The following is a 15,456-nucleotide window of genomic DNA, read 5'->3' on the forward strand; positions in this document are numbered from 1 at the left end:
AATGTCACAGTACAAAAGGTAAAAATTTATTAAAGACCAGTGATCAATGGGAGAAGTCATCTTGATGGTCACAGATACAGAATACGTGGACCTCTCAGACAAGTTATGAAGTATCAGTACAAACAGAATGGTTATACATTTTCCTTATCAGATATCTCACCCTTCATTAGTTTAAAATTCACTTCATTTGGTTTACACACATCAAAATAAATCTCTGTCAAGTACCTCAGCCAACTGCTTTGTACCTGCCAGCATGATGGTATTTTGTTTGTCCATAAAACCCACATGTCAACTCCCTTCTTGGCTAAAGCTACTTTCCTGTTGCCTGGTTACGGTAGACACTACCATAAAGGTCAAAGTGGATGTTCCCACCGGCTCACTGCCAAACTGAATAGAAATGTGCGCCTGCATCCAGGGACATATCTATTCTCTGTCTGGGCAGTGACTGAACCTATTCATAATTGTTGTAAAATATGTTCCCTCATAAGAATATTCCAGATATGAGTTCTGCTAACTAATGGGTTCCCAGGCCTTTGGCTCTCAACAATTTACCTTTCCCATCACACCATTCAGTAACTTGCTTTGGCCAAAGTGAACAATATAAATGCATTTAAAATACATTTAAATATAAAATACAAAATACATTTAAAATATCAGCATACATATTTTAAAATCATGGTTACTTGTTTAATTCTCTTACTGCATTTACATGAGTGTAAGTTATCATTTAACTCTTTACTGTTAGCTCTGCCAATGCCTGTATACTGTCTAAAAACTAAGAAAAATGTAAAATAATCACTTTCAGGGAGGGAGTTCAAGGATTTTGACCCAGCAATATTGAAGGATGGTGTGTGCCTTGGAGGTAGTAGAGATTGCAGGAGCTAAGGGTAGAAGGAGCCCTGATGAGATGCTGCAGTGAACTCAGGACCAGAGACAGAAATCATGGGCCCTGGCGCTTCTACTGTTTCCTGGCCCTTTATCCATCCCCTCCTCCCACCTCTTAGTCCTTTCCCTCAATCATGCATAATATTTTCCCCCTTCCAAATTTACTGATCAATTCACCAAGCAATCACAGAAAGATCCTCGTAAAATAATAATGTACATTGTTGGCATCTCATTACAGCTAGCATCCAATATATATGCAACATGGGTCATTAATATTCAGAGAAACAATATCATGCAATGTTAGTTTGTGTGCACATTGTAGGTGATTCCACCATGATTTTTAACAACCCAGAAAATACAAATTTTACTTTAGCAGCATTCTGAAATATCGTTAATTTGATAGAAAATTATCCCATTAGCTCTTTATAACACTGTGCAGATAATAACACTGATTTTAGTGACTGCCGCCATCCTCATTAACATTATCTGCACTTTGCACCAAATATACATGATGGACAGTAAATTCATATTTAGGGGAAAGATTCAATACTTGCAACCCTGATAAACTGCACAAGAGCTTTTCATTCCGTAGTAGTGGAAGAATTTCTCCTGATATTATTCAACATAATTATTTCATACAAGGGGTGCAACTGGATTCTACTTTATTAGTATTCTCACAAGGGAGAAGGATCAAAGAACTCCTGAGCAACAAAGTGGACTTATGAACAACATAAGTCTTTACTGTCAGTGAGAAGCTTTGGAGCCCTCAGGTGTCTTCGTATAACACAACTTTTATATCACAAGAAGTCAGAGGCAATTGGTTCTCCATTGTATCTATGTTTTCCTGATAAGCAAGTATGAAGACTCAACTGATAGAAGCTTGTCACTACAATATATTTTCAATATCTGCTATGTAACATAACTTTATCATGACATTTCAATACCTCAAAAACTCATCAAAGCATAAAGATAGAGTGGGATAAAAGGTAAGTAGAGAAAAGGACAAGATTGGAGTCAATATAAAAGACTCTTTAGAATTATTTGCAGTATAAAATAGGTTACCGATTCAATTTGAGCCCATCACACACTCCTGTCACAACAATTTCATCCCACAAAGCCTGCTCACAGTAAACTTCCATTAGCAATAAAATAAGCAGAACTCCAGCCATGATTCCACTCTCTGTTTGTAAGATAATAATAGGTGACAAAGGCCAACTAGCCCAGTTTATCTCATCCATCCAGAATGACAGACAAACATTCGTATTGGGAGCAGGAGTAAGACATTCAACTATCTGAGCTTGCTCTGCCATTTAAAAACATTGTCTACATTGTACCAGTGACCACAAGACAAAAGTATTGCATTGGCTGTAAAGTGATTTGATCCATCCTGAAAGGTACTGTACACATGTAGGTTTTGCCTTTCTTTCATTGTACCCACACAAAGCAAGTTGAGTGACGAGCGATGGTGAAATTGAAGGCCCAACACTGATCGTCTACGGACAATTAATCACAGAGAAATGAACTGATGTTTGGAAAGTAGCTACAAAAAAATCACTTAATTCACTAAACAGTTCAACTCTGCAGCTAATGTAACCTTACCATGCTGACGTCACTGGTACCGACCCCATAATATACCAAAGATGGAATCTACGTCCTTTTATATTAGAGCAAAGAACAAAGGTTAATGACCCTAGACCAGAATTTGTCAATCAGATACAATAAACAGTAAAAAAAATGTAGATTGAATTGTGAATCTGAACTTTTCATAGAATGATACATGGTACAAAAAAATTCAGCACAGCCTTAACGCCCAGAAGCTGTCATACAGGTTGTACATTGTGAATATACAGCCTACCTGGGGTTAACCTCAGTTGGAGCAGAGATTTGTAAAAGCTTTCTTTCATCAATCATCTAGTGACAAATAGGGATTGAATTCCCGAATTTCCCAGAATAATAATATGGATGACAGAAATTTACACTCTGTTTTTGCATCACTCCTAATTTTTAGTTTATTCAGGTGAGGCCCAAGATGCTAAAGCCTCTGGTACGTCAACACACCATATCATCAGGATTGTGACTACCTACTTTAGTACATAATACAAATTTAACTACTATTTCTATGTTAATTTAAATTCAAAACATGACTTTGAGAAGTGTACAGTATATAATTTTGGGATACCAAACCTTAACAGCTACCCCCAGCACATTCCCCCATGCCCTCTCATCTTCCATCCCATGCATCCGTCAACTCCCAACGCAATCCCCCCACCCCAATCAACCCCCACCAATGCCCCTCTCCCACACCCCACCATTTCTCCTATTCCCCCCAACACTTGTCAAAAAACCCCACTTCCCTCTCCTGGGCCTCGGGTGCACTTTGTAAATGGCACACACTGCTGCCACTTTGCACCGGGTGGTAGAGGAAGTGAGTGTTTAAGATGGTGGATGGAATGAAAATCAAGTGGGCTGCTTTGCCCTGGACTGCATCGAGCTTCTTGAGTGTGGTTGGAGCTGCACTCATGCAGGCAAGTGGAGAAATTACTGCCGGAATTCTACAGCCCCGCCTACCATGGAATCGGAGCAGACGAGGGGCGGATAACAGAAATGTCCGTTGACCTCGGGTGGGATATTCCGGTCTCGCTCGAGTGAGGCTGTAAAATCCTGCCCCAAATCACACTCCTGATTTGTGCCTTGTTGATGGTGGACAGGCTTTGAGGAGTCAGGGGATGAGTTACTTGCCATTGAATTGCGATGTGGTTGACTCTCAACTGGCCTCGGGCAACTAGGGATGGACAATAAATGCTGGCCAGTCAGCGATGCCCGTGTCCCACGAATTAATAAAAAATAATTTCCAGCCTCTAACCTATTCTTGGAGCTACAATTTTATCCGGCACGTCCAGTTAAATTTCTGGTCAATAATAACCCCCAGGAAGTTGATAGTGGAGGGAGTCAGTGGTGATAATGTAACTGAACATAATGAGGAAATGCTTGGGCTGTCACTTGTTGGAGATGGTTATTGTCTGAAGTTAGTGTAGCATGAATGTGAAAGGCAAGAGAGGGCTGGATCTTGGGAAATGGAGGCAACCCTTTGTGAACTAAGCCAATGATAGTTGTACAGTTGACTAGGGGCAAGCAGAGAAATGAGACCACAAGGTCCATGTATTGCCAAGGTTATCATCAAGCTGACCAGGCTTCAGTCTGCCAGACCTCTGTGGAGCAGTCATAGAAGGGGCTTAAAGCTCCGAAAGCTTGTGGCTTTTGCGACCAAATAAACCTGTTGGACTTTAACCTGGTGTTGTTAAACTTCTTACTGAGCAGTCATAGAGTCCTAGGGCGGGATTTTATGACCTTGTTCGTCCCGAAACCGTAAAATCCCACCCGAGGTCAACGGACCTTTCCATTGTCCACCCATCACCCACTACGATTCCCATGGTGGGTGGGGCGATAAAATTCCGGCCATAAAACCATACAGCAATACAACACGGAAACAGGCCCTTCAGCCCAACTGGTCCATGCCGACCATGGTGCCCTCCCAATTGTCTGCGTTTGGCAAAGTCCTTAAGGATGGTGGGCCTTTGCATTTGAAGGCTAACGTCGTGAAGGTCTATTTCCAGATGATAGCTGATGGTTAAAAAAAAGGGTGACTGCACCGAAGGAGCCTGTCGCTGAAAACTGATCAACCAACCATGCTTAATTTTCTTTAATTTAGCATGCCCGTGGCCATTGTGCACGATAACTGTACCTGGCCTGATTTCATTTGAAGTGAGAGGCACTTTAGAAAAATAGATGAATTAAATTTGCAATTGTCAGTAAAGCAGAATGACATTGAAAAGAAACCAATGAGGCAGCAAATGGCAGGACATATAAACGATGCAGTGAATGGAACATGGCTGCTGTTCAGGCTACGTTCTCATCAAAAGAGTGAATTCCACAAAGTTTTGACTGAAAGGTGACTTTCAACACAGCATTCAGGTTAATTCTTTCCTTGATCACCTCTATTACCTCGCACTAAAGTATCCTAGCAACCTCTGCAATATGGGGCATGACAGAATATGTTTCGGTGGAAAAAAAAATGGAACTTTCTTTCATGCTAAGACACCTTTATAAGGTCATAGCTTTATAATTACAAATGCCTGTCAGTGTGAGAAATAATTGCAATTCCTCTTCACTTGTCCTTCTTTTCTTTTGACAAAAAAAAACTAATTCATCCAAGAAAATTTATAAGAACATTAATTCTGAGGGCGCTGGTTATGAATTCAATCCATCCAGAAATCTCTATCCTTCTGACTTGGATACATTCCCTTCCTTTGCCATTGGCAGTCATGCTTTCAGCCATCCATTCCCCAATCCCTGGAGTTCTCTTGCTAAGTATCCTCATCAACTCCCTCCTTCTTTAAAACCCCCATCAAAGCTAATCTCATTCATCACTTTCGCAACCCACTCCTCTCAATATCTTCTTCTAGCATCTGTGAAGGACCCTGCAACAGTTTTTCTGCCCTAAAGAAGTGACATAAATGCAAGATGTTGTTGTTGTATTAAAGCAGCCTCCTCCTCCTCCTTCAGGTATTATGCATTAAAAGGGCATTGGTGACCATGGACTTCCATTGGATCGATCCATGATTACGCTGGACTAAGTATTTTAGTGATTAGCTGTTGCCGTCAGCAGTATGGCTGACCAGTGTGAGAATGGATGTTTTTTTTAAAATTTGTTTTCTGTAAAAAAGACTGTAGGCGGAATTTGCCCACCTTGCCCGCTGCAGGAATTGTAGTGGGCGGGCCAGAACCATGGAAAGTTCCTTTGAGCTAGGGCAGGATTTTCCGGTCTTGGGTGAGTGCGGCCGGAAAGTCCCATCCCTTGTGTGTGTGTGTGTGTGTGTGTGAATTAATTAGTAAAGTGGGAAGTTTAATGGAGAACAATTATCTGGAATAACTGAAGGAAAGGAAATAGTGGTGCTAGATGCATATATTTGTAATAATGCTACGGTCAAGTGACCTTATAACCAAAGAGGTAAAGTTTGGAAATTTGCATCAGAAGATAGATCAGACCCAGTTTTCTTTTTCAGCTGTTAAATTTCAATGGGGGATTAAAGGTTATTACAGCTTGCAAATGTTTCATAAATGAACAAGCGAAGGTTATTAAATTTTATTTGACCCCAGAAGTGAGGGCAATAGTAAAAACATGGGAGATTTTTATATTTTGGAAAAGTTAAGTTCAATGAAGTGCTGGAATTGAAGATGAAAGAGACAAAATGATATGCAACAAGAGTTGTTGTGTTGATTTGGGTTGTCTGTGTGAGGAAGGCCTCCTGGAAATAGCTTTGGACTGGGAGAAGGTGAAGTTAGAATCAGCCATCTGGTCAAGCCAGGGAAGACTGTGAAAAGCAGACTTGTTCTGAAGTTCTTAGATTTCCACAGCAGAGTGGAAGTAAGCTTGAAAGTTTGTGAGGTATACTATTATTTGAGTGACAACACTTTTGCCTTGGATGACGTTACTGAATTTTCATAGTTAATATTTATAAAGGAGTGCTACTTTAAAGCTGTTAACTTGTTGGTCTCACCAAACAGGGAGTCTTTTGAAGGAGAGCGTCTTGTAAGACTACATTTAACAGTGTAACTGTAATCTTGTGTGCTTAAGTTTTCTTTTATTCTTATTAATAAACCTTTTACTTTTAATCTTTAAAATACCAAGGTGTTACTGAATTTCTTGCTGCTGAGTTTAGTGCGTTTTCTTCTCATTTTCACGATACAACAATAAGCCAAGCTTTCCTCTGGGATTTGGTTTTGCTCAGCAATTGACATCTGTTGCAGTCATAACACCAGGAAACTCTCCCACTCTTACCACATGTTATCAGGCATGTTGGAAGAGTTTTCCAGCTGATAGTCGACCTATTTTGCCATGCAATGAATACACCTTCCATGGCTTTCAAATCCTGAAGTTGGATGTGAATCTGGAATTTCTGGCCCAAAGGTAGGGATGCTACTATTGTGCCACAAGACATCATTAAAGCAGCCATGCATCTATTGTAGAGAGGCAATGACACAGAATTTTGATTTTGCATACTTAGTAACAGGGGTATTTGTCCAAAAATAAGTTTTAAAGTTTTAAAATGTCTTTATTGGTGTCACAAGTAGGCTTACATTAACACTGCAATGAAGTTACTGTGAAATTCCTCAAGTCGCAACATTCCGGCGCCTGTTTGGGTAAAATGAGGGAGAATTTAGCATGACCAATGCACCTAACCAGCATGTCTTTTGGACTGTGGGAGGAAACCGGAGCACCTGGAGGAAACCCATGCAGACACGGGGAGAAGTTGCAGACTCCACACAGACAGCGACCCAAGCCAAAATCGAACCCGGGTCGCTGGCGCTGTGAGGCAGCGGTGCTAATCACTGTGCCAAAATAAAGCAGCGATCTCTCTTTCCCAGGAACCAGTCACAGGCAATGATCTCTTTTGCTCAACATTCATTGTTGTCCGATTATGCCTTTGTGAAGTGCCTTAGGTCTCTTTTTCTGCATTAGAGATCAAGGATAATTGCAAAGTTGTTGATAAAGCCGCCTTTGGCAGCCATTTCTTGTTCGCCCTGCATCATGCATCCACCTTTTATGTTTGCTGATTTAGAAGAGAAACCTTTGCAATAAAATTCTACCTTCCTAATGCTCTCGGCTCCAACGTTATTGCTTGGACATATCTGAGCTTTAAATTAAGTTAAAGCATTGCAATGGTTAGCAACTTTCATTTTTCATTCAGTATATTTTCAGTCTCCACTGCATTGTGGAATCCTTCAGGATTGCATTGCAGCTTGAGTGAGCCCTGCGCAATGTTTTCAGAGGGCATCAGACATTTTAAAGGAGGTTTTGTTGCAAAATACAAGCTTCAAATGGAACAGAGTGGAGAATCAGTGAGGAGATTTGACAGAGTTCTTCTGTGGGGCGGCACAGTGGCACAGTGGTTAGCACTGCTGCCTCGCAGCGCCAGGGACCCGGGTTCAATTCCCGGCTTGAGTCACTATCTCTGTGGAGTATGCACGTTCTCCCTGTGTCTGCGTGGGTTTCCTCCGGGTGCTCCTGTTTCCTCCCATAGTCCAAAGATATGCAGGTTAGGTGGATTGGCCATGCTAAATTGGCGATGCCCTTCTCAAGGGCAACTGGGGATGGGCAATAAATGCTGGCCAGCCACTGACGCCCATGTCCCATTAATGAATTAAAACAAAATTGCCCCTTAGTGTTGGGGGACCAGCTTGGGTAAATGCATGGGGTTATGGGGATGGGATTGTGTTCAGTGCAGACTCGATGGGCTGAATGGCCTCCTGTAGGATTCTAATGAAAATATTACCAGAGGCTTTGTTTACGAAAATAAGAAAACGTTTCCGTTGGCAGGAGAATCCGTAACCAAAGGACATGGATTTAAGAGCGGACAAATTATATCTTTATGAAGTGAGTTGCTATGCTGTGATAAATAAATAACTTTCATAGGAATATAAAGTGGTAAAGGAAATATTTTCAAGTCAATCGAGAAAGAGCAAGGCAGTGCGACTTTTTGTAAGAGCAATATGATGAGTCAAATATTTTCTTTCTGTGCTGCAATATTCTCAATTCTCTAAGAGTGAATAAATTTCACTCTGGTAGGAATGTTCAGTATTATTATTCAGTATTATTGCCCGTACCCATATTCCATTCTTTCTGCGGTACTGGAGTTCCAACTAGTTCAGTGTGGCTTCCATTAATTTTCTCGTGACTTGTTTTAATGTATTTCAATTATAGGAGTCGAAGTGGCTTGGTTTGATTTGATTTCTTATTGTTACATGTGTTCGGATTCAGTGAAAAGTATTGTTTTTTGCACTATACAGACAAAACATACCGCTCGTAGAGAGGGTGCAGAATACAGTATTGTTGTTACAAATAGGTGGTGGAGAAAGATCAGCTTAAGGTACGTCCATTCAAAAGTCTGATGGCAGCCGGGAAGAAGCTGTCCTTGAGTTGGTTGGTTCATGTTCTCAGACTTATGTATCTTTTTCCCGACAGAAGAAGGTGGAAGAGAGAATGTCCGGGGTGCGTGGGGGTCCTTGATTATGCTGGCTGCTTTCCCGGGGCAGCGGGAAGTGTAGACAGAGTCAATAGATGGAAGGCTGGAGTAAGAAGGAGTTCTCAGTACTTCCCGCAGGGAATCATTCACAGAAAGAAAAAGGTCAACAACTGCATGAGTTAGCAATGCTGCCTCTGGTTTTTGAAAGGAAGTTGATTTGTAGAAGCTAACTGTCAAATATAACGTCCCTAACCAAACCCATTTCGATTGAGTTACACAATTGGCTGTGTCTCATAGCATGAGGGGGTCATAGAAGTGGGAATTGGTTATGGCATCTTCTCGGGCCTATAATTGTCCAACAGCATAAACTTCAAATGAAGCTTGAAGCTTGCCCAAAATTTGTCCTCAAGCCTTCTAACTTTAGTCCTGTGGACTGTCAACACGTCCTGTACTTCCAAAGGCAACTCACCCATTTTCAATTCACTTGACTTGAAGGAAATAGCCTGAGGTTAACTCCCAGAGTGGGGAACAGAGCATACTGGCAATGCTTGGGGAGTGGAGGGAGCTACTGAAAGGACTATGGAGTGACCAGGGCACTCCCGATGTGTAGGCTTTTAAAATGTTTTAAGCTTAAGCTGACCAATTCATTGCAACCATTTCTTATTACGCGGCACGGTAGCACAGTGGTTAGCACTGCTGCTTCACAGCTCCAGGGTCCCGGGTTCGATTCCCGGCTCGGGTCACTGTCTGTGTGGAGTTTGCACATTCTCCTCGTGTCTGCGTGGGTTTCCTCCGGGTGCTCCGGTTTCCTCCCACAGTCCAAAGATGTGCGGGTTAGGTTGATTGGCCAGGTTAAAAATTGCCCCTTAGAGTCCTGGGATGTGTAGGTTAGAGGGATTAGTGGGTAAATATGTGGGGTAGGGCCTGGGTGGGATTGTGGTCGGTGCAGACTCGATGGGCCGAATGGCCTCCTTCTGCACTGTAGGGTTTCTATGATTCTATGATTAGACCTTGGCAGCCAGTGAAGAGTTTTGAATGGACCACTGCAGGCACCTGGGGTCGAATGGATGCTGAGGTAGCTACCCTGAACATCTAAAAAATCAGCAGAATGCATTCTGCCTTACCCAGAACACACACATATGCACACACACACACACACACACACACAAATGAGGCTTGGGCGGTTCCACTGCTAAAATCATCATCATTGCATATATTCCCAATCTGAAAGATGGGTACACACATACAAAATTCTATCCCTGGGCATCTTCAGATTCCAAAACCACATCCACATTGAAGAATTGAGGAAAAAAGCACCATGGAACCAATGAGAAGTATGTTAAATTCCAAGAAGAAGATGCAACATGTTATTTGTTGGCATATGGAACTACATAGAACTGAGTGCTGGAAGATTATCGATTTGTCATCAGATTGTTTTTTATTTTTACTCTTGTGCTCCAGTGCAGCCTCTAACTTGCAGATTCAAATACGCAAGTCAAGAGTTTAACAAATAACAATAATACACCAACGATTATCTCCCTCTGATGGATTCAAATGCAATTACAAATCATTACTCAAAACATTTTATAGGATCATAGAGTCCCTACGCTGTTGTGGGGTGAATTGAGATGGCCGGAACTGTCTTTAACTACACTCAGCACAAAACTCAGGAGGCAGATATCTCTGTATAAAAGTGTAACATTTAAAACAAAAACACAACAAGCAGCTGCTCGGAGATCACCAAAAGGGTGAAGCAGCTCTGGAATAGAGTGGCAGAACCTCTCCTCTCCGATGAATCTAACGTGTACAATCAAAAACAACCTACCGCATGGTAGGTTGTTGCATAAGGTTAAATCTCATGGGATCCAGGGTGAGGTATCTAAATGGATACAAAATTGGCTTCTTGACAGAAATGATGTGAAGATGCCGGCGTTGGACTGGGGTAAACACAGTAAGAAGTTTAACAACACCAGGTTAAAGTCCAACAGGTTTATTTGGTAGCAAAAGCCACACAAGCTTTCGAGGCTCTGAGCCCCTTCTTCAGGTGAGTGGGAATTCCCACTCACCTGAAGAAGGGGCTCAGAGCCTCGAAAGCTTGTGTGGCTTTTGCTACCAAATAAACCTGTTGGACTTTAACCTGGTGTTGTTAAACTTCTTCTTGACAGAAGCCAGAGGGTGGTTGCAGAGAGTTGTTTTTCAAACTGGAGGCCTGTGACCAGCGGTGTGCCTCAGGGATCAGCGCTGGGTCCACTGTTAGCTGTCATTTATATTAATAATTTGGATGAAAATATAGGAGGCATGGTTAGTAAGTTTGCAGATGACACTAAGATTGGTGGCATAGTGGACAGTGAAGAAAGTTATCTCCAATTGCAACGGGATCTTGATCAACTGGGCCAGTGGGCTGACGAATGGCAGATTTAGACAGTTTAATTTAGACAAATGCGAGGTGATGCATTTTGGTAGATTGAACCAGGGCAGGACTTATTCAGTTAATGGTAGGGCGTTGGGGAGAGTTACAGAACAAAGAGATCTAGGGGTACATGTTCACAGCTCCTTGAAAGTGGAGTCACAGGTGGACAGAGTGGTGAAGAAGGCATTCCAATCAGCTTCATCGGTCAGAACATTGAATACAGGAGTTGGAATGTCTTGTTGAAATTGTACAAGACATTGGTAAGGCTACACTTGGAAATACTGTGTGCAATTCTGGTCACCCTATTATAGAAAGGATATTATTAAACTAGAAAGAATGCAGAAAAGATTTACTAGGATGCTACCGGGACTTGATGGACTGAGTTATAAGGAGAGGCTGGATAGACTGGGACTTTTTTCTCTGGAGCGTAGGAGGCTGAGGGGTGATCTTACAGAGGTCTATAAAATAATGAGGGGCACAGATCAGCTAGATAGTCATTATCTTTTCCCAAAGGTTGGGGAGTCTAAAACTAGAGAGATACAAAAGTGTCCAGAGAGGCAATTTTTTCACACAGAGGTTGGTGAGTGTCTGGAACAAGCTGCCAGAGGTAGTAGTAGAGGCGGGTACAATTTTGTCTTTTAAAAAACATTTAGATAGTTACATGGGTATAAAGGGATACGCGCAGACATGGGGAGAACATGCAAGCTCCACACAGACAGTGACCCAAGGCCGGAATTGAACTTGGGTCCCTAGCCCTGTGAGACAGCAGTGCTAACCATTGTGCCACCGGTAAATACAATGGCCAATGCTGTTCATAATTAAGACACCAAGAGAACACACCAATTTTTCTGGATCCATGAAATCTTTAACTTCCACCTGCAAGAGTCAATAAAGCTTTGACAAAGAGTGATCTGAACTCGAAACGTTAGCTTTTTTCTCTCCTTACAGATGTTGGAGACCTGCTGAGAGTTTCCAGCATTTTCTCTTTTGGATTGAGAGGTAAGAGTCTTACCACTGAACCAAGGCTGACATCTGTAGACATGAACTGTTGTGATGTGTCTTTGAGTAATAGTGGTACGATCAAAGATAGAGTACTACCCCTGGGATGATGGAGTAACATCATAACAGACTCTACAGAGAAGAGTCTGGGGAGAGATAGCGTCGAGGCATCACCCATTCATGGCAATACCATGGTGATGTACACTTTTTAAAAATTCATTTGTGGAACATGGGCATCGTTGGCTGGCCAGCATTTTATTGCCCATCTCTAGTTGCCCTTGAGGAGGTGGAGGTGAGCTGCTTTCTTGAATTGCTGCAGTCCACATGCTGTGGGTTGACCCACAATGCCATTAAGTAGAGAATTCCAGGATTTTGTCACAGCGACTGTGAAGGAATGACGATATATTTCCAATCCAGGCTGGTGAGTGGCTTGGAGGGAAACTTGCAGGTGCAGGCGTTCCCATGTATCTGCTGCCTTTTTCTTTTTGGAGTACTATGTATTATACACTATGGTACATAGCAATGGGTTACGAATAAACAATTTAAGTTCAACTGTAGAAGTCTCCAGATCTTTTAGTCAGGTACCAAATGAACCAATACAGCATGGTGGCAGCTCATGAATGGACCCAGAACTTTGAAGCAGCTGAAGAAAGAACATGGATTCTCAAAGCTAAAGAAACTGAATAGACTGAAGATTGACCTGAGAGAAACATGCCTAAAGAGAAGTTGAAGACATAGTTGGAGATCACCTAAAAAGACAATGAAGATACAGCTGGAATGCACCTAAATAAATAGCTCTCCTACAGATGTAGAGACTGAAAGACTCAACCAGATGTGATCAAAGGCAGACGCTGGAATTCTACCATCTTGCCCGCCACGGAATCGGAGCAGGCGACGGGCGGACAATGGAAATGCCTCTTGACCTCAGGTGGGATTTTCCAGTCTCGCTTGAGCGAGGCTGTAAAATCCCGCCCAGAATGAAAAAATCTGACCAGATCACAAAATAAATGCATGGAAGAATTCAAGAGAAGTGAAAAAAGAAGGATCCATTGCACAGATGAAAAGCCAGACCTGCGTGAGAGCAGAGTTGAGTCATAGTCAAATCACAGGAAGGGTGAGTGGAAAGCGGAACTTCCTTTTTAAAATAGGCTGCTGACAGGATCAGCACATCCAAAGTGCAGCGAAAAGAAAGCTGCAGCAGCAGGCTGGCAGCTGGCACCACGACACGTGGTGGCTGAGCTTAAAGAATATAAGAGCATAGATAAGGTAGATAGTCAACATCTTTTCCCAAAGGTAGGGGAGTCTAAAACTAGAGGGCATAGGTTTAAGGTGAGAGGGGAGAGATACAAAAGGGTCCAGAGGGGCAACGTTTTGGCACAGAGGGTGGTGAGTATCTGGAACGATCTGCCAGAGGTAGTAGTAGAAGCGAGTACAATTTTGTCTTTTAAAAAGCATTTAGATCGTTACATGGGTATGATGGGTATAGAGGGATATGGGCCAAATGCGGGCAATTGGGACCAGCTTAGTGGTAAAAAACAGGTGGCATGAAGAAGTTGGGCCAAAGGGTCTGTTTCCATGCTGTAAACCTCTAAGAGCTTTAGAAATGGCCACCAGAGTTAATAGTTAAGCTTCCAGTGGCATCCCGGGCTTGAAGGAGCAAGCAGCTGGATCAAACAATTTGATTTGAAGATTTCCTGCCGGGAAAATTATTTGAAACACTCTGGCCATTTGCACCCTGCCGCTGCTGCCAATGAGATTGGAGAATTTGGTGCTCGCCACAGCAGGAGCGGAGATTCCTGACTGCAGGCAAGGTCGGAGAATCCATCCCCACAGCCTACGGGTGGGAATGGGAGACTGCCAAAACTAACAAAGCACGAGAAGTACAGAGCGTGAGAAAGAATTGAAGAGAAAATAAAACTAGAGAGGTACCCAGCTGTTTTTGAATAAAATAGAAGTGGATAGAAAATTAAAATCACCAGGCCAATTTTGGTTCAAGCAAGGGCTAAACCGGACCCAAGTTTGGGAGTCTTGGAGTAGAAATTCTCCGATTACAGGAGCACATCAGGATTAAGTAAGAAATCAGAAGAGATAAAGGTTAGAAAGCTTTTACACTTGCTTGGAATATGTGCAGCTGAAGGAACAAAGTGTAGATGAATCCTCAACCACATTTGATGAGATATAGAGGAGGGAAAAGACATCCCAGCCCTGAGGTAACTACCTGAGGGCACTAGAGAGGAACAGACCTTTGTGCAAGTCCAAGGAATCTATCATTTTGGGAAGCCAGGGACAGAGGTCCCAGGTGGTTTCCTTTTCAAAGACACAGACATGTTTCCAGAGCTGTACCAGCAGCTGGTAGTGATAGACAATTAAAAGGCCCTGAGGTAGTCAGAGCAAGAGAAAGCAAAAATAAAATCAGAAAAAAGTATCAAAGCTGAACTGGAAGATTTGAAGCACAATATTCAAGTTCAATATATACCTTTGAAAATGCACAATAATCAGAGTCGTCAATGAACCAAGTTGTTTCAGACCTTAACAACGGTATTTCAGAGATAATACAGAGGTACCTGGGGAAATAACAATCCTCAATTCCACAGGTGGTAGGTGGAAGCACAAGTTGGGAAAAGTCAACCAACTATATAGCCAGGCACAACAGCCAAAGAGAAAGAAGTTGCAGACTCGAAAGACTTTTTGAAGCATCAATATGCAGCCGTAGACAAGCACAAGGTGCAAATGAAGATATTGAATACCAATTCACCAAAAGCAAAGTTGGAGCTATCAGTGGTGACAAAGCAATGCACTGAATCACAGAATGAGTTGGCAAGAAAATAAACACTTGAAAGAACCACTAATCATGCTTCAGGATAAAATGGAAAACAAGTTGATAATGCTTCAGCAGCATGAAGGAATAAAGATTGTCTTGGACAGTAGAATGGATGAACAGTAAAGAAACACAAGGAAACTCATGAATTTGTCTTAAATTTGTCTTGAATTACAAATGAAATTGAAGCAATTGAGCTTTGCAAACAAAATGGAAACGTGTTGAAGAACCTTTGCACGTTACAATCATCCCTTAGGTCAAAGTCTGTTACTTTAGAAAATCATGAAGAGAAGCAAAATGAATTTAATGTCACGCTGAAT

This window comes from Mustelus asterias, chromosome 14 (assembly GCF_964213995.1).
Source record: "Mustelus asterias chromosome 14, sMusAst1.hap1.1, whole genome shotgun sequence".
Lineage (NCBI taxonomy): Eukaryota > Metazoa > Chordata > Chondrichthyes > Carcharhiniformes > Triakidae > Mustelus > Mustelus asterias.